General features: G+C 40.0%; 1 long non-coding RNA gene across 1 annotated transcript; it reads right to left on the bottom strand.

Moving 5' to 3' along the window:
* Window positions 1–11,118: 11,118 nt before the first annotated feature.
* On the bottom strand, window positions 11,119–24,128 carry LOC127619611 (uncharacterized). Its single transcript, XR_007967588.1, has 4 exons — window positions 21,875–24,128; window positions 21,457–21,548; window positions 21,261–21,373; window positions 11,119–11,463 (listed from the first exon to the last, which is right to left on the bottom strand). It is a non-coding gene; the product is annotated as an uncharacterized LOC127619611 (long non-coding RNA).
* Between the last annotated feature and the right edge of the window lie 292 nt (window positions 24,129–24,420).

Below are 24,420 nucleotides of genomic sequence, written 5' to 3'. Positions count from 1 at the left end.
ATAAATATTTTTGTATTTTTTTTTAAGATTTTTGCATTTAACTTTGTATGATAAATTTCCTTCAAACTGAATGGAATTATCTTTAAATGGTGCACATATTATGAATTTGGCTTAAATGCATATTTAAATAATAATTTAAGGACATTAGGTGGGGACAGCGGACAGTAGAATCAGCTGTAAAAGCGTTGAGTACTAGAAGCGATCAAAGATGCTGTCTTGAGACATTGAGATTGGATTGGATTGCATGCACTTTAGATATGATTGTATGGAACTAGGACTGTTTTGATAGTGCATTTGAATCTAATCTGTATATGGAGGGGATTTCAAGACATACATCAGTCTAGTACAAATAGAGAGTCGAGCACTCTGTTTTTTCAGAGTCTTCATTGATCCATTCAAACTGAAATCAATGTGGTCTAAATGAGAGCTCTCGTGTTTGTCAACAGCCTGATTGATTCATCAAAGAACAATATGTGCAAATTACACTTATAGTCTTTCCTTAATCCATTGTCTTCTTCTATCTCAGCCCAATTTTTCAAGGACATACAATTTAAAAACAATAGTTGGGTTGTCTTAGCAACCTTGTCTTGTGGCCTGAAGGAAATCCTTGCTTGTGTTTAACAGACAATACTAATCAAAGTTCAAAAATCCTTAATAACAGTACCAGAACCAAGAGCAAATGAGACCAGCAAATATATTGGATCCTTTACGATTCATTACACTTGACATTGTAATGCTAAGCTGACGCTATTGGGAGTGTCCTTCCACACGACCTAGTTGAAACCTTTCTACAATAATGCCAGGATTGGCTATGGTGTTTAAGACCTGCCTTTTTAGGTGCAAAGCTGTCCGGGAACACTATTAACACCACGCAAACAGTGAGTCCGAACATCCTTCAAGACAGTGATTCATCTCTCGTCTAGAAGCCCTCTACTAGTTCATTGCCGACATACACAAGTCAGCGGGCAGGATCTTCATGGCAACGAGAAGACTCTCCAATCTACTGCAGTGTTCTGGCAAATATTTGTCCAAGGTGGTCAACCAACTCTAACCAGTTTGACCAATTTCCCATGTAGGAGAATCCAGCTTAAACCATTTTAAGGCCTATAACTGGTTTTGGAAGGTTTCTAGCAGATCCAAACTGGTCATTTAAGGTCATTGACTGGTTCATTGTGGTCTAGATGGATGATCATTTGGACTACTGGTCTGTGATCACACTGGTAGCATTGGTAGATGACTTTGGGCCAGCAACAAACCTAAAAACATGTTATTGTTTTTTTAGCAGGACTTCAATCAGGTCATACCAGCAAGAGAGCATCTAGCTAGTTTTTGGAACATGATGGGTGGTTAGTTGATTTTCCAAGGTACTCAACCGAATCTAACCAGCTTGGCCAAGTTCACATGCAGGAAAATTCTGCTAAAACCATTTCAAGGCCCATAGCTGATTTGTACACTGGACATTAAAGGACATTAACTGGTCCATCCTGGTCTAAATGCTGCATCATCTGGACTACCAGCTGGTGGCACTGATAATTGACCTGGGGCAGGTTGCATAAACATAGCCATTAACTTAAGACTGCATCTAACAATTAGTTTGACTAGCTAAAGACGCCATAGAAAGCCTGTTGCATAAAACAAGCTCACAGTTGTCTTTAGTAAGACAGTCTAATTTGCATTGCATTGTGGGAAAAATAAGACACTGAACAGCTTAAAAAAAATGGCCGACAGTGGACGCTCAATTAATTTTTTATTCGCTGAGAATTTTTGCTTATTAGAGGACTACAGTGCTTCAAAATGTATTTTAATGAACACATTTAGTGATTGAACCCAAATAATTAAAAACACAACATTTTGTCAAAGTCTTCAAGTCTCAACTCAAGCCCCTTTCAGCCCCCACTGGCCCAGCTGACAGTTATTTTCAATGGCAAAATGATTTTTAGATATTTTTACAGAAAAACAATACAAAAATTATTAGCGAGAATAAGATTTTTGCTCTAATATCAAAGGTCTTACTACAAAAAAAGAATTTATGATCTAACGTGAATTTTCTTGATAAGTAAATATGATCGTGTCTGGTAACATGTGCATGTAAAATGGCTAGAGATAGCATTTTAGCTTAGCGTAAAGCTAACAATTTCCACAAGGTTTATTTCTATTTCTTCTGCGCCAAACTTACTTCAAACGTACTTCTCTGTCTGCTCGTATGAATGTAACACATCATAAGAAAGTGTTTCACCGCTGTTCAAATGGATTCTGGATTGCATCATTTATAAGTATAAATATTTTCCATCTGAAAATGGTAAATGGTCTGCACTTATATAATGCTTTTTTGACCTTAGTGGAATTCAAAGCACTTTACACTGTGTCTCATTCACCCATTCACACACACACCAATGACGGCAGAGATGCCATGCAAGGCACTAGCCTGCCATTGGGAGCAACTTGGGGTTCAGTGTCTTACCCAAGGACACTTTGGCATGTGGAGTCATGTGGGCCAGGAATCAAACCACCAACCCTGCGATTAGTGGACAACACGCTCTACCACCTGAGCCACAGACGCCCCATGAAAGAATCAAAATCAATACTAATTAGCAATGATTTAAATTGTAACTATAGTGTAATACAGTTACTTATATTTTGTATTTTAAATCCATAATCCCATTACATGTCTTCCGTTACCCAAACCTGATAATGCATCATGCATGGGTCAGTCGTGTATCCTTTTTATTATCTGCAGTTATTACCTATCAGACGTTTCTGGTGTTTAAAATCTAATTAGCAAAACAAATCAGGCAAATAATGCAAAAAAACTGCTCAATAGGTCTAATCTTATTTTATTGCCCTTTTTTTTGTCGGAAGTTGCTGATTTCTCGCCACAAGGGTCCCCGTGGAAGAGACCAGATGTTCCAGGCACTGCACTTCCCCGCTCACTGCCCTAATGTAATATTCATAGCCAAGTAGGCAGACGTTAATTTATTTATTTATATATTTCATCATCCTGCACAACAGCAGGCCAGGCACAAAGCATCCTCTTTCTTCTCCTGTTCTACTCCCACTATTTCTTTCACCTTTCTATTTCACCTTTCCTCAGTCACTGCAGGTCTGCAGACTCAAACAGTTATTTTCTGTTTATAAATCCACCTGCGTTGTCACTTAAAGGGATAGTTCACCCAAAAATGAACGTTTTGTCATTTACTCACTTGGAATAAAAGGACGGAAGAAAACGATGAACATTTTTTGGGTGGACTATCCATTTAATACATCAGTTCTGTTTCTCTTATGGTAAACTGACCTGTTGTTTTATGAAAGGTTAGCTGAACTGGCCCATGTTTTTCATCACGAATAATGTAGAGACCATCTGGGGTTTGGTATTGGCTGACTGGTTGATCTCTAACTCTCCTACTGGCGCTCATCCACATGGTCAGCCAGACTCCGCTCTCACCGCAGTCCAAAAACAGGCTCTCGGCTGGTCCAAGAGCGCTCAGGGACCCGGCCCCCTGTTTGAACTCAAAAGCCAAAGATATAACAAGCAGCGTACGGCTGCAAGGCCATGTCTCCTGAGGTCCACATGCCCAAACCTGCTCAGTGGTGGTGTTGGAGAGGTGAAGCTGAGGATGGACTCGAGGGTGACGGTGGAGAAAGATGAAGAAAAAGGGGCTAGAAAGAGTCATGGTGTCCAGATAAATAAACACAATGAAATTAAATAGCTATTTTTGATATTTGACAGTGGTTCGACTTTTGGCTGAAGTTATTTGTTACAAAACCTAGTGAGCTACCTCCTGAAAAATAAGAAGCTTAATCGAGCCTAAGCTGGATTTGATTTGCTGGTTTTAGAGGGATTATTGGCACTTTTCAGATGGTCAGGTTGGGAGACCATGGTTTCTCAGCAGGTCTGCCTTGCTGTCTACTGTCTACATAGACAACTCCCTTCTAAGGCAGCATCTTAGCTGGCAACTACTCTATGTGTGACACAATCATGGCAAAGGTTGTTTGGCCAGAGATGGACAAGTTGTATTAAAATGATTGGGAGAAATTGGAAAATCCAATATGGCAGTTGTTGAAAAGGAAGTCCTCCAATCACCTTTAAGATGCAGATGTCACCTGTCAGTTAACTCGAGAGCGTGCATGCGCATTAGCTAGACCATTTTTTTTGCATGATCTTAGCTAAAGAAGCACAATTTACGATACCACTGTTGTCAGATTTTACTGCTGTTTTGAACAACGTCTTTCCCCATTCAAGTAGACAAGAGATGTACTATTGTTTACATAGAAATATGCCATCTGTTTGCATTGAAAATTGGTCTTACTCACAACAGCAGTGTCTTTGATTTTTGACGGTAATGCCAGCTAGATTGTGAAGAACAGACATACAGTCTCATCAATGGGTTTTACAGTTTTTTAAAGTGTTTATGTACCCTCCCGCTGACAAAACGTTGAAAATATATCTTTCCATTTTTCCAGGAAATTTCAGTAGACAAAAAAACTCCGGACACCATGAGTTGTGTAAAATTAGACGTGATCTAGGAGCACTTTCATAGCTTTATACAGTGCATGTCATTGAAAAGTGCCATCAGTTTACCCTTAGCATGTTGCAAAGCTAACAACGCAATACTTTAATAAGCATAAAATACGTAGCGTGAATAAAATGGAATACAATGGGATCGTCTTCTCCACAAAGAGCACATGCAGCAGACCAACTTAATTTTTGGCCAAAAGAAGCTATTTTAGAAGATGTTTGGACAACCAGCAACAGCTTTCGAATTGGGAGCATGTCTTATTATACTGCAAGCGTAGGCAGCACACTAGGGGTTGGAACAGAGCCATCAAGGGTGCTATTTGAATCACAGTAATTTTACCATGAAAGCGACCATGTAACCATTTCCTTTGTACCAGAAAGTGCCATTTCCCACTGGAGAACGACGTGTTGAGAGAATGGAAGAGTGAGAAACTGAGGTAGAGCAAGGGAACGCGAGCAGAAACAAACAGTGCAGAAGTGATAGTCCACAGAGAGGCAGGCGATGAGGTTTCTTGACTGCAGTCCAAGCCGACAGCTGACAGCAGCATCAGTGACATCATGTACGAGCAGATGTGGCGGCAGCGTTCCAAGTGCCGCACCACGCTTTTCCCTCCCTCTGTTTCTTTCTCTCCTTCCGTTTGCATCACCTTTTTCCTTGCCCACCCCTCTCTCTCTCTCAAGCTCCACCTGTGTATTTCACCTGAGATGCACCTGACTGCTCTCTCGTCCACACACACATCCTCTCCTCCCCACTGCATTAGCTCCTAATTACCAGCTAATAAGTCATTACTCCTGGTATGCATGAGGGAATACTGGGGCCTGCTCATCCCATTATTAATGCTGGCACCTACCATACAATCCCGTAGATGTGGGAGGGACACGTGTGCATGCATTGCTTCAGGAATGTATGTGTAAATACATGAAAACTGATTGAATGATATTTATCTCTCGCATAGAAAACTTAAAGGTCTTTGGGGTTCACCCAAAAATATAAAAGTATATATATATTTTCGTCATAATGTAAATGAAGAGTAAATCTGGTCTGTCTAGCTTGATAGAAAAAAAAAATGCCCCTGAAATTCAAATCCAGGGGCATTTACAACATTTCCCCTTAATAAATAGTTAATTTCTGACACTGCTTTCAACAACCAAAACATTCCAGCAAACACCCACAACACTGTTGTAGTGCCGACTTTTGCACACTCATATTTTCTTCAGAAAATGTCAAAAATGTTGTTCCCAACACAGTAAAAATATATTATACTTAAAATGAAGCTCTTCAGAAGGTTACACCAAAAAAACTAATATTTAAGGTTCGGGTCAGGTAGAAATATTCCCTCACGATAACAACTGAATGAATATATACAGTCATCTTTTATTTGTGGAAATATTAGCTTCATAATTCAAGTGTAATATGTACTCAGGGTTTACTGGGAATAAAGGGTGGACTGGGACTAAAAAGCCACCAAACACGCCACGCCACACCATAAAACACCGGCTCATTGATTTCATTTTCCGGCTCAATCTAAAATTTTTGTGTTGAAAAAAGTCATTTCTATTGACTGCTAGTCCTGACAATGGGCTCCACCAGTGCAACAACTGTCATAACTTCAAAACATATAAAACCACTGTAAAGGTGATGAGTGGATTTTTAGAGAAGTTTGTAAGGGATTATTTTTTGGAAGGATGGCCAACCTGAGTTAAAAACATCTTATCATAGTCGTGTCCCAACAGATCGATCTCATAGACGCCAACACCCTGGAGGTTACAGACTGCCCTATCCCTCCTATTATATATACTTTGCCATAAGTTCATAAGGGTCTTGATGGAGTAGTGGTGGCATAGTGGGCAAAAGCACTGCGCTGCTAAGCAGAAGGTTGTCGGTTTGATCCCCACAGCCACCTCCATTGTGTCCTTGAGCAAGGCACTTAACTACAGGTTGCTCCGGGGTGGATTGTCGCTTTGGATAAAAGCGTCTGCCAAATGCATAAATGTTAATGTAAATGATACTCCACTAAAAGGTAGACCTATAAGTGAGTGCAATTGGTATCCTCACTGAGAATATACTATATTGATGATATATTTATTATAGCTAAGTCTACACCTGGTGAAATGTCTGAGCTTCTAATCTTTCTTAATTCAAGGACTGAACATTTGAAATATACAATGGAATATGACAAAGTGTGCATAAATTGCACGGCGATTACGGATACTAATACCATATTAAGAGGAGATACTTTCTACCCCAGACCTTTGAAATAAATCAAACCTTCTTCTATCAACCTTGGATAGAAACAAATTTGATGGTATATCACAGGCATAGTGTTTAAAAACTCAGACCAGTACAAAATCAATTGAATGATGCCCCGCTGTGTAGCATTAACACTCAGCATTAGGTGCTGAATTTCGTAAGGTTATAAATAGGCATTGGCATTTCATTTCCAGCGACTCCAAATAAAATTTGAATGAAATTGAATTAAATTAAACTTGTTTTTAGACGTCAAACCAACCTCCGTGACATGCTTGTAAAATCGGAAGTTCCTTCTCGCCATACATCGCAAGATATTCCGACTCTTCCTGAGAGACAATTTCGATGTGGTCACTGTGCTCAAATGTAAAAAAAAAAGTCTCAGTTCCTTCCTGAGCTCAAGTCTTAAATTTTTTCTCAATTCAAAAAAAAAATTTTCTCTCTTAAAATGTTTTTTTTCTCTCTTCCAAAAAAAATTTTTTTTCTCTCTTAAAAATTTTTTTTCTTGAGAAGCTTCAAAGACTCAAATAGCCACAAAGTACATTTATTCATGACTTATTTTCTGCATTGTTATCAGGCATGAGCATTATTCAGTTAGCCATTTCTGCTCCCATTTCTGCTTTTGGTATGAATAAATTATGCAAATGACTATGTACTGCTCATAGCTTTACTGTTTACCAATTTTATTTATGCCGCTGTTATTGTATTTGTTATAACTTGCAGTTATTTGTCATTTGTCATAATGAGGTCCACATGAGGTAAGGAGTAAATGGTAAATGGTATGCACTTATATAGCACTTTTTTAAACTTAGCGGTTTTCAAAACGCTTTACACTGTTATAATTCACCCATTCACACACACACTCACACACCAATGACGGCAGAGCTGCTATGCAAGGTCCTAGCCTGCCATTGGGAGCAACTTGGGGTTCAGTGTTAATGTGCTCATACAGATATGAGCTCTAATGTGTAAGTCAAATTTCAAAATAAAAGCCATTGTATTGTCTTATCTTGCAGAGTTTGAGTCTCGCTTTTTTAAGGGGTTCGTGTGGGGATGTTGGAGCCCAGGGCGGCCGCCTGGCCTGTGGGACGGCTGGTACTTGTGCAGCAGCTAGCAAGCCCAAATAACCCAGCGGCCCACCGGGAAAATGCCCGCTGCTTCTGATGGCCGGTCCACCCCTGACTGTACTGAAGTTATACTGCAGCGGGATGATTCATGTACACACATTCAAATATGTGTTGACTGTAACATGCGTGTATTTGGGTGTATATGAGAAAATACGCATGCTTGACATGACACAAAATACACATACAATCTCCATTTAAGAGAAACCCACTCGAAATATGAAATAAGCTCTAGAAGAGGGTTTGGAAATGATCACAATTGGATGTCTTCTCATTACCAGAGTATTTCAATTCCACTACTGTTCATGTGATACGTGTGTGTAGCTCCACAGAGCAACTGCTATAATTATTTACTGTGTATCTTTGAAGTTGTACATTAGATAAAAGTATTTGGGGGAGTGCAGGAGGAAGAGAAATTATGGGAGGGAGAGAGAGAGAGAGAGAGAGAGAGAGAGAGAGAGAGAGAGTGAGAGAGAGAGAGAGAGAGAGAGGCAGCGACTGCGTTGGAATTAATGTCTGCATGCCAAATTAGAAACACTATGAATCTTTGTCAGAAAAAAAAAGGGTGGAGGGGTTTTTGGGGGACGTAAAGACAGATTTCTGGCACATCCAGCCAGTGATGGGAACGCAAGCCACTTACTAAACGTTGGGGTCATTGTGTGCACAAAAGGGCTTCTAGGGACATATTAGCAAGAAATCGAATTAGCTAGTTAGCATGTTGGCTACATGTTTTAGGCTACATATTTAGGCTTTATGTTAATCAGTGGTGTCTGCAAAGGCAAAAAATTAGCAAAGTCTAATAATGAGAAAGGTTTATTGCTCATTCTTATGGTTATGGATCCGATCAAACACCGAACCTTAAGATTTTAGCACATAATTTGTCCCGCAACATTTGTGTTACGGACATGACTGATACCTCAAACCACCCAGAACACACTAGCAACCATATTGCAACCACTCAGAATACTCTAGCAACCATATTACAACCACTCAAAACACTCTAGCAACCATATTACAACCACCCAGAACACTATAGCAACCATATTGCAACCAGCCAAAACACACTAGCAACCATATTGCAACCAGCCAAAACACACTAGCAACCATATTGCAACCACCCAGAACACTCTAGCAACCATATTGCAACCAGCCAAAACACTCTAGCAACCATATTGCAACCAGCCAAAACACACTAACAACCATATTGCAACCAGCCAAAACACACTAGCAACCATATTGCAACCAGCCAAAACACTCTAGCAACCATATTGCAACCAGCCAAAACACACTAGCAACCATATTGCAACCAGCCAAAACACACTAGCAACCATATTGCAACCAGCCAAAACACTCTAGCAACCATATTGCAACCAGCCAAAACACTCTAGCAACCATATTGCAACCAGCCAAAACACTCTAGCAACCATATTGCAACCAGCCAAAACTACATCTAGCAACCATATTGCAACCAGCCAAAACACACTAGCAACCATATTGCAACCAGCCAAAACACTCTAGCAACCATATTGCAACCAGCCAAAACACACTAGCAACCATATTGCAACCAGCCAAAACACACTAGCAACCATATTGCAACCAGCCAAAACACACTAGCAACCATATTGCAACCAGCCAAAACACTCTAGCAACCATATTGCAACGAGCCAAAACACACTAGCAACCATATTGCAACCACCCAGAACACTCTAGCAACCATATTACAACCACCCAGAACACAGTAGCAATCATATTACAACCACCCAGAACACAGTAGCAACCATATTGCAACCACTCAGAACACTCTAGCAACCATATTACAACCACTCAGAACACCTAAAGCCCAAAGTATTCTTCAGACAGATGGGAACGCTGGCAAATTTCATCATCAGTAGAGTGCTTGAGCACTTAACATGCACACCTCGACGTTTCTAACCACGCATCTTTGAAAGCGCAGAATGCAAATGCGCCTGGAATAATTTGCACGAATTAGTGGGTCCACAAGGTGGCAACACTCACAAATGAGCCATTGTTTTCACATAGAATAGCTAGAAGAAGATATAACAGCCTCTAAACAACATGAGATAAATGTGAAAACAACAACTGAGGATGTGCACATCAAGAATGTGTGTGAGTAGATCTGGAGATACCTGCATTTCTATAAATCGAGTCTGACGGACTCTGACTCTAAAGGTCTAAACTCCTGAGGGGAAATAGTCAGGTATGTCATAGCAATCGTAGTGTGCATGCGCGTATGTGTATACTTGCACAGCAAAATAAAATATATTTTGACAGCCTTGCGTTCTAATGTACATTACATACAACCCCCGCCCTCCCCAACCCAACACCCATGCAACTCCAATGCACTAGAAACCACCCAGAACATTCAAGAAACTGCAAAGCAACACGCTAAAACACACTCAAAACACCTTGACAACAATATAGCAATGTCCTACCAACTACCCAGAACACCCTAGCAATCGTATTGCCACCACTCAGAACTCCAGCAACAGCTGAACAGTGAGTTTAGCATGGGCAAGCACCACTCACATTTGCTTGTAACTCACATGTACAAATGTATTTGTGTGCGGTCTTGGGTGTTTATTGTATGTGTGCATGCATTCATGTGTGCATGCTGGCTTTAGCTGTTTATTTGTGTTTATCACATGACCTTCATGTGTGCCTGGTGAGATGTAGTAACACAGTGATGGAGGACTGGGAGTGCAGAGGTGTAGGGCCACCAGTCTGAGCACGGCCTCTGGGGACACCGCCCTGAATAACATTAGCAACCACTGGATCAATAATGACTTTACAGGCTCTTTCTAATGATACCTGCAGGGCACAGGGTTACACGCCTCGGGGCACAGACTGCACCACACTGCAGCCATGAATACACAATGAATGTGTGTGTGTGTGTGTGTGTGTGTGTGTGTGTGTGTTTGCATGTGTTTTAGGGTTTCAGCTACATTTTAAGGACCTACCAGATATTACCCTACATTGTGAGGACCCACAATTCAAATTGCTTAATAAACATGCTATATAATGATTTGTATTAAATATAAAAAGCCAAAAAGTTTCTGTGAGGGTTTATGTGTAGGGGATACAAATATAGTTATGCCAATACAAATATCTTTTAAAAAAAGTACATCAATGTACAATTTTATTCTGTCTCTCGGCATTGAGGAAGAACAAATGATGGTGCTGATTGCCCATTCAGAAATACGGGGCGTTTCAGCGACACTGTAAAGCAGTCAATGGAAAGGAGGCGGCGAGAACCGGCTTTTCAATATAATAATATTTTAATGAGAAACTTAAAAGACACACACACACACGACGGACATGTCCGTAAATGATCTCTCTCTCCCGCACAATCCTCCGCAGTCGGCCTTTATCCCTCTCGGAGACTTGATTAGCCTGATAAGGGACCGGGTGTGTATAATCACGACCTGGCCCCGCCCTGCCACATTCCTCCCTCGTTCTCTTAGGCTGGGGAGCCACCGGCATGATGTACACCCCCCCCTTTCCCTGGGGATGGGCGTGCCTTTTGCCCCGTCTGCCGTCAGGTCATCCTCATCTATCTGGACGAGGGAGGGGACAAGGGGAGAGAAACAGAAATAATTAAATACTTCCTGTAACAGTGTAGTAACCCCAAAAAAAACACAAAAATTTAAATGAGAGGGAAAAGGCCAACACAGAGTGGCAGTGAGAGAGAGAGAGATAAAAAAAAAAAAGATTACTCGCCAGTTCTCCGATACGCCGCAGCTTGTTCCTCGGCCACTCCTCCACCCTCTAAAGGACGACAGTCGCGCTTCTCCGGGCGGATCAGAGGCAGACCTCCAGCCCCTGGCAGACATAACGCCCCGCCGCGTTCTTGGGGAACAGAAGGGGTCTCCCCCACCCCTGGCAGCGGTTCTCCCGCTCCAGGCGGTCGGCAGCGAGCCCCTCCCCGCTCGCGGTTGGCGGTCTCAGACCCCGACGCGTTTCAGCGGCTAATAGGGGACTCCTACGCCCCTGGCAGCGGCCCTGACCGCTCCACGCGGTCGGTTAGGAGCCCCTTCTCCCCTCGCGGTCGGCGGCCGTCGTCTGCTTCCAGGCGGCCGGACTCCTCGTCCCCCGGCAGATGGCCATGGGCTGCTCCGTTGCTCGACGGTAGTAACGAGAACTCGCCGTATCCCTCCTCCTTCCCGGATTTCGGCACCAGTGTAAAGCAGTCAATGGAAAGGAGGAGGAGAGAATCGGCTTTTCAATATAAATAATATTTTAATGAGAAACTTAAAAGACAAAAACACACACGATGGACATGTCCGTAAACTATCTCTCTCTCCCGCACTATCCTCCGCAGTCGGACTTTATCCCTCTCGGAGGCTTGATTAGCCTGATAATGGACCGGGTGTGTATAATCACGACCTGGCCCCGCCCTGCCACAGACACCTACATGTGCAAATAACATTTTGAAGCCGTTATATTTTATTTCTATTTAATGGAAAAACAAAACATTAAAACATAAAAAAAATTATCTTTTAACTTGAGCACGTACAAAAAGTATGAAAAATGGATCGTTATTTGTTTCTTAAAATTATATTTTTTCCGCCCTGATTTTGGATTCTTAGTTGAAGCAAAGAAAGCATTACGATTATAAATATATTTCATTCATTATTGAAAAGTATCAATAAAATTAAAGTTAAATTAAATAAAAAAAATTGACTATTTTACCCAATATTTATGTGCTATTTTTTTCTGATTATAATTGCGGCATTAGTTTAGCAACATCTTAATGTCAAACTCGAATTAAATCAATTGTGAATCGTGTATTCCATTCACAGCGCTCTTGTGTGGAGCATGGAGTTGCTGCCTATTTCAACCTATAGGTTGCATAACTATAGGCTGCAGTCTATTTAGTTAGTAGTCAACAAGGCAACTAGCTTTTGCACAGAGCCTATTTACATTATGCATTTGCCTTAGAGATGATGCATTGTGTGCAAACTGGTGCAAAAAGCTTACCTAGCCTGAGGGATAAATAGCATTCTAAGCGTGTGTTAATGTGCACGTGCGTATAAAGGTGTAAAAGGGAAGGTGATTGAGATGTCAGCTGAAGGACACATGAGCATATGGTGAGTCGGTTCGGAGTGTGTGCATGTTCAAGCTGTCGTTAAGCATGTCACTTTTTTTTTTTTCAGCTAAATTGAGAAACCAAGGCAGATCATATTTGTAGCATGCTCAGCGCAATGCACATAACAGAACAATAGAAAGGAAACAATGTGAGAATCATGCACATGCTAATCAAAATTAATGAGGAAGGTAGACTATAAAAACAACCCCTTTCTGCTGCAGATCTCCTGCAGGTTTGTGCAGTTTCGCATATTTGCGTATTGAGAAAGAATGCATCCTTCCATTAAATTAATATTCTGGGTTCATTACATGTTATGCTCAATCGACAGTATTTATAGCATAATGTTGATTACCACAAAAATGTATTTTGACACCCAAAAAGCAAAAATCGGGGTTACTGTGATGCACTTACAATGGAAGTGAATGGGCCCATCCATAAACATAACAAAAAAATACTAACTGTTTTAAAAGTATAACTTTTCACACACATCAGAAATGGCAAAAATGTACATCTGATATGGGATTCAGAATTAGATGTGGCAAAATGGCTCGATAGCGCCACCTACAAACATTCAACGATTTGCGTTTTATGCTACGCTTCACCTACACGTACGAAAATTGGTACACATGTGTAACATGCCAATACCTACAAAAAGGACCCATGCCCTAAACTCAACAGGAAGTGAGCCATTTAGATTTTTCTCATCAATTTTTGCTCAGTGTTTGCCATTTCCAGACCTTGTACTTTAACAAACTCCTCCTAGAGATTTCATCAGATCTACTTCATATTTGGTTATTCTAATATAAAGGCCTTGGCGATGCTAAATTTTGAAGCTTTTGAGTTTTCACTGCACGCCGTGGCTGTGACGGTCGGACAAATTTCGATGTTTCGCCATGAAACAGGAAATTGTTATAAGTCATACATACAATGTCCAATCTGCCCCAAACTTCACATGTTTGAAAATAGTCCTGGCCTGAATACATATACGTGCAAATATTCAATTATAGTCATAGCGCCACCTACTGGCAACAGCCAATTCCAGGTCTTGTACTTTAACAAATTCTTTCCAGAGATTTAATCAGATCAACATTATATTTAGTCAGTCTTAATCGAAAGGCCTTGGTGATGTTAAATTGCGAAACTTTTCAGTTTGCATTGAAGGGCGTGTCCATGGCGACCTGACAAAGTTCGATCTGAAACTAGTCACATTTTTGAGGCCTAAACATGCTTGAAAACTCATGAAACTTTGCACACATCTCAAAAGTGGGGAAAATGTACATCTGATACTGGTTTCAGAATGAATTTTGGCAAAATGGCTCGATAGCACCACCTTCAAATTTTCAATGAATCAGCCCTCACGCCACTTTTCATCTACATGTAAGAAAATTGGTAGGCATATGCAACATGAAACACGTAAAAATAATTCTCATAGAATAATATCCTAAACCCAACAGGAAGTCAGCCGTTGTGTTTTATCTCTTACATTTTTGCTCAGTTTTTGCCATTCCCTGGTCTCGTACTTTTGAGTTTTCTTTGAATGGCGTGTCCGTGGCGGCCTGGCATATTTCGATGTTTCACCATGAAACAGGAAGTTGTTGTAACTCAAACATACAATGTCCAATCTGCTCCAAACTTCACATGTTTGATAATAGTCCCGGCTTAAATACATCTATATGCCAATATTCAGTTATAGCGCCACATAAACATTTCATTATTTGGTTTGGAAATTAATGTGCATCATAAGCATGATCACAAGTGCCAAAAAGATTTACAGACCCTTAACTATAAACAAGAATTTAATATCAAGTAACTGACATTTTAGATACAATATGCTATTTTGTTTATTTTTGCTTCGTTTTTTGCTCAGTTACAAATGAAGCTTACGCCACACCCACATTAAACCATTTTCGTCTGAAAACTCTTAACCTAAAACTAAAACTCTTAATAGAGAGTGTATTCGAAACGGTCCATTTTCAGTGGAGGAAAATGCCATCCTAGTGTGGATGAGAGGTACGGATGGATAAACGTAGCGAAACAAAACTAGTTCGTCTGGACGTGGCCTAAAGCCGGAATGAGTCACGTGCTAAGCAAACATGTACTTTAATACAACATATCAGCAGTCTTGGAACTGGTAAATGGTCTGCACTTATATAACGCTTTTTTTAACCTTAGATGTTACCAAAGCCCTTTACACTGTGTCCCATTCACACACACATTCACACTCGTACACCAATGGCGACAGAGCTGCCATGCAAGGTGCTAGCGTGCCATTGGGAACAACTTGGGGTTCAGTGTCTTGCCCAAGGACACTTCAGCATGTCCATTTTACAATTGGACATCACTTACCATCCTTACCATTTCTTCTATGCTCAAATACGCTTATGTGAGGAACCAACATTACAAGGAAACCTGCTAATTTTGGGCTCTAACGTTCAAACATTTTGCATTCAAATGTAACTGATTTGAACCATAACCCTTACTGGTCAGATTATTGAATGAAACTGAAAACATCCTTTCATTTAAGGGAAGAGGCAAGCGACAATACAAGTTAGCTTCTGAGAAGATTTGTGTCTAACGCAAAGTTAAACTCAAGCCTAAGCTGAATTGATCAAGAAATAATGCTATCTATGATGTTGAAACTGAGACCACATCCACAATTATATGGTTTTGTCATTACCGCCTACTTTGTAAAACAAGGACGGTAGAAAGTGCAAAACTGAGTGTGGATGTGATCTGAATCCATAGAGTTCTTAAGGGTGACAGAGACGTGTTGTTTGCGGCTAAGTGCTATAGACTCTACAGCGAAATTGCTAGCAGCCACTCAAATCAGAAAACGCATACACAATCACGCAAACGACAAAGTGACAGAGCTTTCAGCTACATAATTACTGGTGGGGAGCACTACCTTTTAAACATTTGAAGCACCATCCGTTAAAAACACTGGGGGTCGATGCTACACCCATACGCTATTGCTTACACAACACGAGCCAATCGCACAGCAGGAGGGGTGGCCATTTTGGCTATCTGGCTTAAGATAGCGAAATGTGCCATACTTTTTTGTCCTCTGTTGAAACAAAGCCCTCTTATTTCTACTCTCAATCCCCTCCATCCCCCCAGTGTCTGACCGAGCCCCCCCACCCCATCACACATACACGCACACCCTCTCTCGACACCCCCCGGGAGGTGACATCTGCCGGGCCATGCTCGGCTGCTTCCAGATGCAATGAGCGCTCATTTCAATTCCATCATCCTCTCCCAATCAGCTCCTCTCTCCCCAGTGCAACATTAACGAGCCTCTTTCATTTGAATACGTAATTAGCCGCCCGAGCACTCTGCTTCACTAATTTCGAGACAAAAGGATCGGGGGTGGGGGGAATAGACAGAGAACGGGGGAAGCGTGGCAGTGAAAAAGGGGGGGAAAGAAACCATTTGCATGCCAATTTAGGAAAGGGGATGTTTTCCACCATGCTAAGGTTTGCGAATATTTCTTTCATCTCTTTTCTGTTGTCTTTATTTTATTTGGCCTTTTCCTTTGAAAACACTCTTGCTCTGTTTCAAAATCTAGTGAGCACCCTAGGCAGCCTTTTAAGGCATCATAGGCATGTTCTAGAAGCAGTTCCACAAGGAAAGCATCTTAATTATGCCAGAAACATACTTCACAAAGGTGTGCATTCACATATGCAAGTGGCAAAATGTGCAGCATGGTTTAACAACCGTAACATGCATTCTTGCATTACTGTGGAGGTAACAAAGGCGGAGGCAGAGTTACCTTCAAAAGTCTGTGCTATTAAACTGGATGTGTTATCCATTATAAAAATCCAGAGTTCTGGCAAACTAGCTGCAAACTTGACGTAAATTCGGCAAAATCTTCATTGTCGCCAAAGACTTGCTGCAGGTTCACCACCAACAGCGATGACCTGAACATTTCTGGCAAACATTTGCGGCAAATCGCAAGCTCGTTTGAATGTGAAAATAATGAGTGGGAAATTTGCGGCAAGTTTGTCAGAACTCAAAATTTTAATGTGATTATTTGGGTAAGTAGATATAAATAGATTGGCTTTATCTTACTTGTTCAGCAATATACTCCACAAACTGTTGCTCCGCCATGACGGTAGTTGACTTGAAAGACAAATCTCACTATAGAAGCAGACAATTTACTAATGTTCACTATAGCACCCCTTGTGGCAACATTGAGAATGCAATGCATACTTGCGTTGAGTTATTTATTTTATTTTGAAATGATGCACGAAATCGAACATGGGTATCTAGAAGCATCTCCATCAATGTCCTTGCATAGAGTATGTTTCAGCCTTTAGGCATTTTGATTATAAATAGAAAAAAATTGTTTTATATATATATATATATATATATATATATATATATATATATATAAATACAGAGTGCTATCTGTGTGGTACACGAAGTTGTTGCCCATGTAGAGCATTTTACATATTTATGCTGCATTTATGTGAGTTTTGGAGCTTCAAAGTTCTGATCACCATTCACTTGCATTGTAAGGACCTACAGAGTTGAGATATTCTTCTTAAAATCTTTGTTTGTGTTCTGCAGAAGAAAGAAAGTCATACACATCTGGGATGGCATGAGGGTGAATAAATAATGAGAGAATTTTCCATTTTTTTGGGGTGAACTGTCCCTTTAACAATTGTTATGCTTATTGCAGAGTATCGCAGTGCTAGCTTAGCAACATGCTAACGTCAAAGTCTATTTAAATAAATTGCTAGTCGTGTCTGCTGTTCAGAGTTGCGTACTATTTAGAGCATTCCAAATTGGTCACTTATGAGGTTCCATTACAGTTAGGATACTATCTTACAAGGTAGCTACTATGTAGGCAATGAGGTAGCTTTTGTTTTAGAGCTTCGAATAGTGCGTGTCTGTTGTGGCACTCAGGCTATCTATAAATGCTGACAATATAGTCATGCATACAAATAAGATGCATACACCAAACATGCATCTGCAAACATGTATAAATTGCCCTGAACGTCCCGTTGGATGCAACAAAGGTCAGAAGAAAGAAAACTGTGAAATATGCAAATGTATACACAAAATTCACACCTGTGTGTGATGCCTCGCACAAGAAACAGTTGTTTTGAGATGTGGGTTTTGCAAGACACCCAGAGGTAGTCCTCGCACACCTGGAAGGCACTGAACTGCTGCCTTATTACAGGAAGTTTTCACTTTTTGCCTAATAGAAAATTACTGAAGCATGTATGTGTGAAAGCATCTATGCTACACACATACACACCTGTCTCTAGACAAAACAACTTGCTGAGGGTGTGTTTATATGTGGATGCTGGTAACATCACAGTGCATAGGTGTTGGTGTCGGGCATGCATTTGTGTTGATGTGCATGTGAGTGACAGTGTTGTTATCCTAGAAGGTATCTAAAATGAAAAATAAATAAGTAAATATATATATATATATATATTAAATGAATTAAAACCAATAACACTGCAACTAAAATAAAATACATTTTCCTGAGGCCAAAACTAACTATAAAATACACTAAAATAAAACTAAATTAAATTATTAAAAATATTTATTAAATAAATATTGTATTATTATTATTATTATTATTAATATTTTCCTAACCAAAAAAAAAAAATCTGACTCCAGCACTAACTGTCATATAAACTAAAATAAAATGTATTACAAAATTATTAAACTATTATTAGAAATATTTATATTTTATTATTTTATATTTCATTATTCATATTTACTAAACCAAATAACTTTTTTAAATAAAATCATTAAATATTTAATAATAAATATATTTTATTATTAATTTGACTAAACTAAAAAACATTTCCCTGGCTCAAAAACAAACTTTAAAATAAAAATAATTAAAAACAATATTTAAAAAATTATATTTTTAATATTAATATAATTTAATATTTTACTGTTCATATTTTAAGTAACATTTTCCTGAACCCAAAACTAACTATAAAAAATTTACTAAATTAAAACTAAATAAAATAATAAAAAATATTAAATAATACTGTATTATTTAATATTTTTTATTATTTTATTTAGTTTTAATTTAGTAAATTTTTTATTTTATTATTTAATATTTTACTGTTCATATTTTACTATATTAAAATATATGTTCCTGACTCCAAAACTAACTATAATAAACCACTTTTTTTTATTTTTAGATTGTATTAATATTTTATTAAATATATATAAACATAACAATATTTATTTTAGTAATCCAAAGCTAAAAAAATAAAAAAAATGAGGATACATTTATTTTAATTTATAGTATATATTAGACCTTTACAACCTGCCAAGACTAGACTGAACATATTAACAAATATAAACTAACTGAAACTAGAAAAGACTAAAAAAGTTACAAAATAAAACACAATGAACAATTTTAGGGTAAAAATGAATGAAAACTAAATTGAAAGGACAAAATGTGAATAAAATAGAAATACAAACTAAATTAAGAATTCAAAGCTATAATAACCCTGGTGACTGGTAGGATCATGGCACCATATGTGCATACACTGTCACCATTCTCGGGGTGTGCACACACATGGGTGTTTGTGTACTTTACAGTATCTCTCAACCATCTCTCTCTCTCTCTCTGGTCTTCTGCCAGCCCAAAGCTGTTGCATGTCAGCTGGAAGCCAAATGGGCTTTTTGATCCTATTAGGGCTCATGCCAAATCAACACTCCCCTCATTAAACCAAGCACGCCAGCTAACCACGCATACAGGCTGGCAGTGCCTACCTCCCCTCCATTCAACAGAGACCAGGCGGCATCAACCTCTTTTTTATTGATCAAGTCAATGAAACTCTCTGTATTGATTATGTTTGATCAATCTCAGGGTGGACTGTCCATGGGGAGATCACTGATGACAGTGGTGAAGGGGCTGTCACTAGTCTCAGTATTAACCCATTAGTCACTGTCAGGCCGCAGAGATGCATGTGAATTAATGGGCTGCTGTCAGTCACTGTGCCCGAAAATCCTTTACAATGCTACATTTAAAGGATGTCATCATTTACTTACCCTCATGTTGTTCCAAATCCATATGACTTGAACATATTCTGCCAAACTCCAAAAAAGACAAAAAGCAGTATTAAAGTAGTCCACACCACTCGTGTGCTTTATTCCAATTCTTTGGAAGCAATGCAATAGATAGAAACCAAAGTACAAGCCAAAAAATTGGTGAAAAGTTGTTATTCACTGATCATTTTACCCTCTGCTGAAGCTCTGAAATGTAATTCGTGAGCAAGTTCAGATTAAAAATGGTGCACTGATGCATCGTGCCGGGTTTGACATAACTGAAGGCAAAACGGTTTTGTTTCTCGTGCATTGTAACCAAACGTAACACACTTATGCGAGATAGAGAATGAGATTTCAAAGCTTCAGCAGAGGGTAAGATTTTCAGTTAATAAGGACTTAAATTGGTCTGTTTTGTCAGGCAAATCTTTCGCATGACTTCAGAAATGTTTTTGATATATTGCCCAAGTCATACGGACTACTTTTATTGTGTTTTTGTCCTTTTTTGAGCTTGACAGCTGTGGTCAGTTTAAATTGCCGTTGTATGGAAAAAAAATAATAAATGCACAATTCTTCAAAATGGAAAAAATAACAGCACACATGGTTTGGAACGGCAAAAATATGAGCACATGAAGACAGAAGTTTCTCTTTGGAGTGAACTATCCCTTTAAATTCTATTTTTCTTTTTATATATATGATGCAAAACAATCAAATGGTTTCAGGAAACTTCTGAAGTATGTGCAGGGCTGGATTGGTAATCTGGCATACCGGGCATTTTCCCGGTGGGCCGACGCATTTTGAGGCCGATCAGGGGCGGACTGGCCATCGGGAGAACCGAGCGGGCCGGTGGGTCGGCCGCGAAATAGACCGAATGGGCCATGATAAGCTATAATGACACCCCCCCCCCCCCACCCCACCCCGCTCAACAACTTTTGGGCCTATGTATAATCACGCCCCGATTACTCTGTGAATATAGTGCGTAAGTCATATGGATTACTTTTATGGTGCTTTTGGTCGATTTTGGAGCTTTACCGTCATGATCAGTATGAACAGTTGTTGTATGGAAAAGAGCTGCGTGAACATTCTTCAAATGTTCTCCTTTTTCGCTCCACCGGCAAAGTTAAGCATAAGGGTTTGGAATGACCTGAGGGTATTTTAATAATACTAAAATGTTAATTTTGGTCTGAACTATTGCTTTTAATGTCCTACATTTCTTGAAAATCTCTTGAAGAATCTTACCACTCTCTTGATTCAAATACACTCTCTCTCTTCACTGGGCTCCAGGTGACTTGGATGTTATAGACCTGTCCAAATCAGAGGTGGTGACCCACATCCCATGCTTGATGACCTCCCTACAGAGAGAAGACTGACATCATTCATGGGTTATTTACAGCAGTGGCCTGACCTCACTCTGACCCCAGAACACAACGAGTACCTGCAGAGAGAGTAAATGGGATCTGTCTGTCCTCAGGGATGAGCCGTCACAACTCCCAAGATCATTCCTCCAAGATTCCTTCCTACCTTTACCTAGTGAACACACACACACACACACACACACACACACACACCTATTTACTGTTGTTTTTATTTTAAAGGGGCACTTAGTAAATGCACACTTAGATGAGATGGATAAGGACTCCAATACACAGAATAAATTAATAATAGCTGCATAGCGCATTTCTTTAATTGCATCATTGGCAGACAATGATTGTGTTTGCAACACTTTTGGGATTACAACCAACCCCTAACACCAAGTATTACACTTTGGCACGTAACTCGTCCATCACAGCTTGTGCTATGGACATCAACGATCTCTTAAAGGGACAGTTCAAATTGTCTCATCATTTACTCACCCTCATGCCATCCCAGATGTGTCTGATGTTCGTTCTTCTGCTGAACACAAATAAAGATTTTTAGAAGGATATCTCAGCTCTGTAGGTCCATACAGTGCAACTTTGAAGGTCCAAAAAGCATATAAATGAAGCATAAAAGTAATCCATAAGAGTCCAGTGGTTTAATCCATGTCTTCAGAAGTGATATGATAGGTGTGGGTGGAAACAGATCAATATTTAAGTTATTTTTACTATAAATCTCCACTTTCACGTTTTTTTTTTTTTTTGCCTATTTACATTGAATGGCACTGAAACAAGCCATTAAATAAATTTGATGCAACATGATCACACGGCCTATAGTGATCTCCTATCAGACAGTTTGCATCGGCTCCAGTTTGTTTACCTTTCCCTGTGGCGAGACTGGGAGCATGTTGCGTCAGCTGCTTGGGAGACTCTGGGTTGAAACCACAAAGTAATTGTGTTCACAAAATCATTGACAAGAGTGATTCGAAGTTGCATTTTTCATGCTTACACTACATTTTCACTCCAATGATGGTTAGGTTTAGATTTGGGGTTTGGGTTGAGGGAGTACAGTTTATAAAATATTCCTCTTTTCAGTATTACAGCCTGTACAGCTAAAGAATAAAACTCACTTCACAATTCCCTTTGTCATTTGTCGTTTATGCATTTTGGCAGACGCTTTTATCCAAAGCGACTTACAGTGCACTTATTACAGGGACAATCCCCCCGGAGCAACCTGGAGTTAAGTGCCTTGCTCAAGGACACAATGGTGGTGGCTGTGGGGCTTGAACCAGCAACCTTCTGATGACCAGTTATGTGCTTTAGCCCACTACGCCACCACCAACACTCCTCTCCTTTGGGGCCCCTCCATGGACATTTCGATAAAGAATGCTTTAAATGCAAATGCATTTCATATAAAAGCATAAATAAATGAATTGAATCTGATTATTGCATCAGGTGATGGTCATATACACAATAATGTAAACCGATTTGTTTTTTGTTCTCTTAATGCTAGGACAGAAAGGGTTAATACAGCTCTTGCCTGTTGTCTCTGCATCAGTGTACATTATATACTCTTCATTTGCATACTGCAGCGTGGGCTCAATTAAAATGAACTTTTAATTTCTTAAAAGTAAATTAGTTTTGCATGTGATGCGTGCAAATGTCAGGATAATGGCTGCATTTTAATGAGTGCCAAAGCTGAGCGCATCCGATAAACTATACTAGAAGGGGGGTGATGGAGAAGTATGGAGACTAGGGACTCCACACATCCCTCCCAGCATCCTTCTCTTCTCAGTGTGACCTGAGGGCCAGAGGTGGCCTTTGTGTAGACAGTGTAGCTGATTTCGTGGGCTGAACAGGTGCATAAGGAGAATGGGTTCTGTTGTTGTGCTGCCACAGCTGCGTAAACAAGCCCGCACTCCTGTCCATCCACTTGATGCCCTGGGTTCGCATTATCATTTGCCTGAAAAAATGGCTCAGAGACAATGCACGTGTGCACAAATAAACACACTCACGCTTAAGTACGCCAACTGACGGAGATGAACCTGTAATACACACCAACACACACAGCAGTGCAACAGAGGACTGAGTGTGTGATGCTTGCTCAGCTGCAGGTGTGCCCGCCGTTGGTCTCAATGGTCCGCAGACCCACAAAAAGAGCGTCTGACTGAAAAGAGCGCCATCTGAAAATATCGCCTCAGGTCGATTACACACTACAGGCTCAAAAATAATGAGGGCCTGATGGTCCGTGGGGGAGTTTTGAGCTTGTTGAGAGAACTGTCACTTTGACCATATACAGTAGGTGTGTTTGTTTTACTTAGAGCGGATTTAAACTTTATAAGGTCACATTAAAACTGACTTTTAATGAGACTTTTAATTTAAAAGAGATTAGCGACCTTACAGTATGATTTCCGTATAGCTGCTTTGAAATTATGTGTATTGTGAAAAGCACTATAGAAATACAAATCAAGAGTCGACAGTCATAGAAATTACACTGTGGTGAGAATTTGAATGATTTTAAGAATGAAAGAAAAAAATAACAAAATGGTATAATATCCTGTGATGCATGTTCATCAGGGCTGGACTGGGAAGAGAAATCGGCCCGGGATTTTACATAGCAACTGGCCCAAAAGTTGAGCAGGGGGTGTTCGCTGTCCTTTTCTGAATATTGCGGCGCCGTTTTGTGGTCCGTTCTGCATAAAGCGCCGGCTCATTTTAGTTTATCAAGGACAATTCGGCCCGTTTCGTGGCCGACTCACCGGCCCTCTCGGTTCTCCCGATGGCCAGCCTGCCCTGATCATCCCCAAAGTGTGCCGGCCCACCGGTAAAATGCCCGGTATGCCAGATTACCAGTCCAGCCCTGATGTACATACACTGTTGGACATTGGACACATTTACAACATGCACCCTCATAATGCGATAAAGGCAATACTGCCTTTACTATTAAACTGTTGCTCATGTAAACAGAATACTGCGATTTCTATTTTATTGCGATTATGCTAATAATCAGAGCAATGATAAATCGCAGTAAGAGATGTGGAGGA

This window comes from Xyrauchen texanus, chromosome 2, assembly GCF_025860055.1.
Source record: "Xyrauchen texanus isolate HMW12.3.18 chromosome 2, RBS_HiC_50CHRs, whole genome shotgun sequence".
Lineage (NCBI taxonomy): Eukaryota > Metazoa > Chordata > Actinopteri > Cypriniformes > Catostomidae > Xyrauchen > Xyrauchen texanus.
Note: the sequence above shows the minus strand (reverse complement) of the source record. Positions and strands in the feature narration are given on the sequence as shown.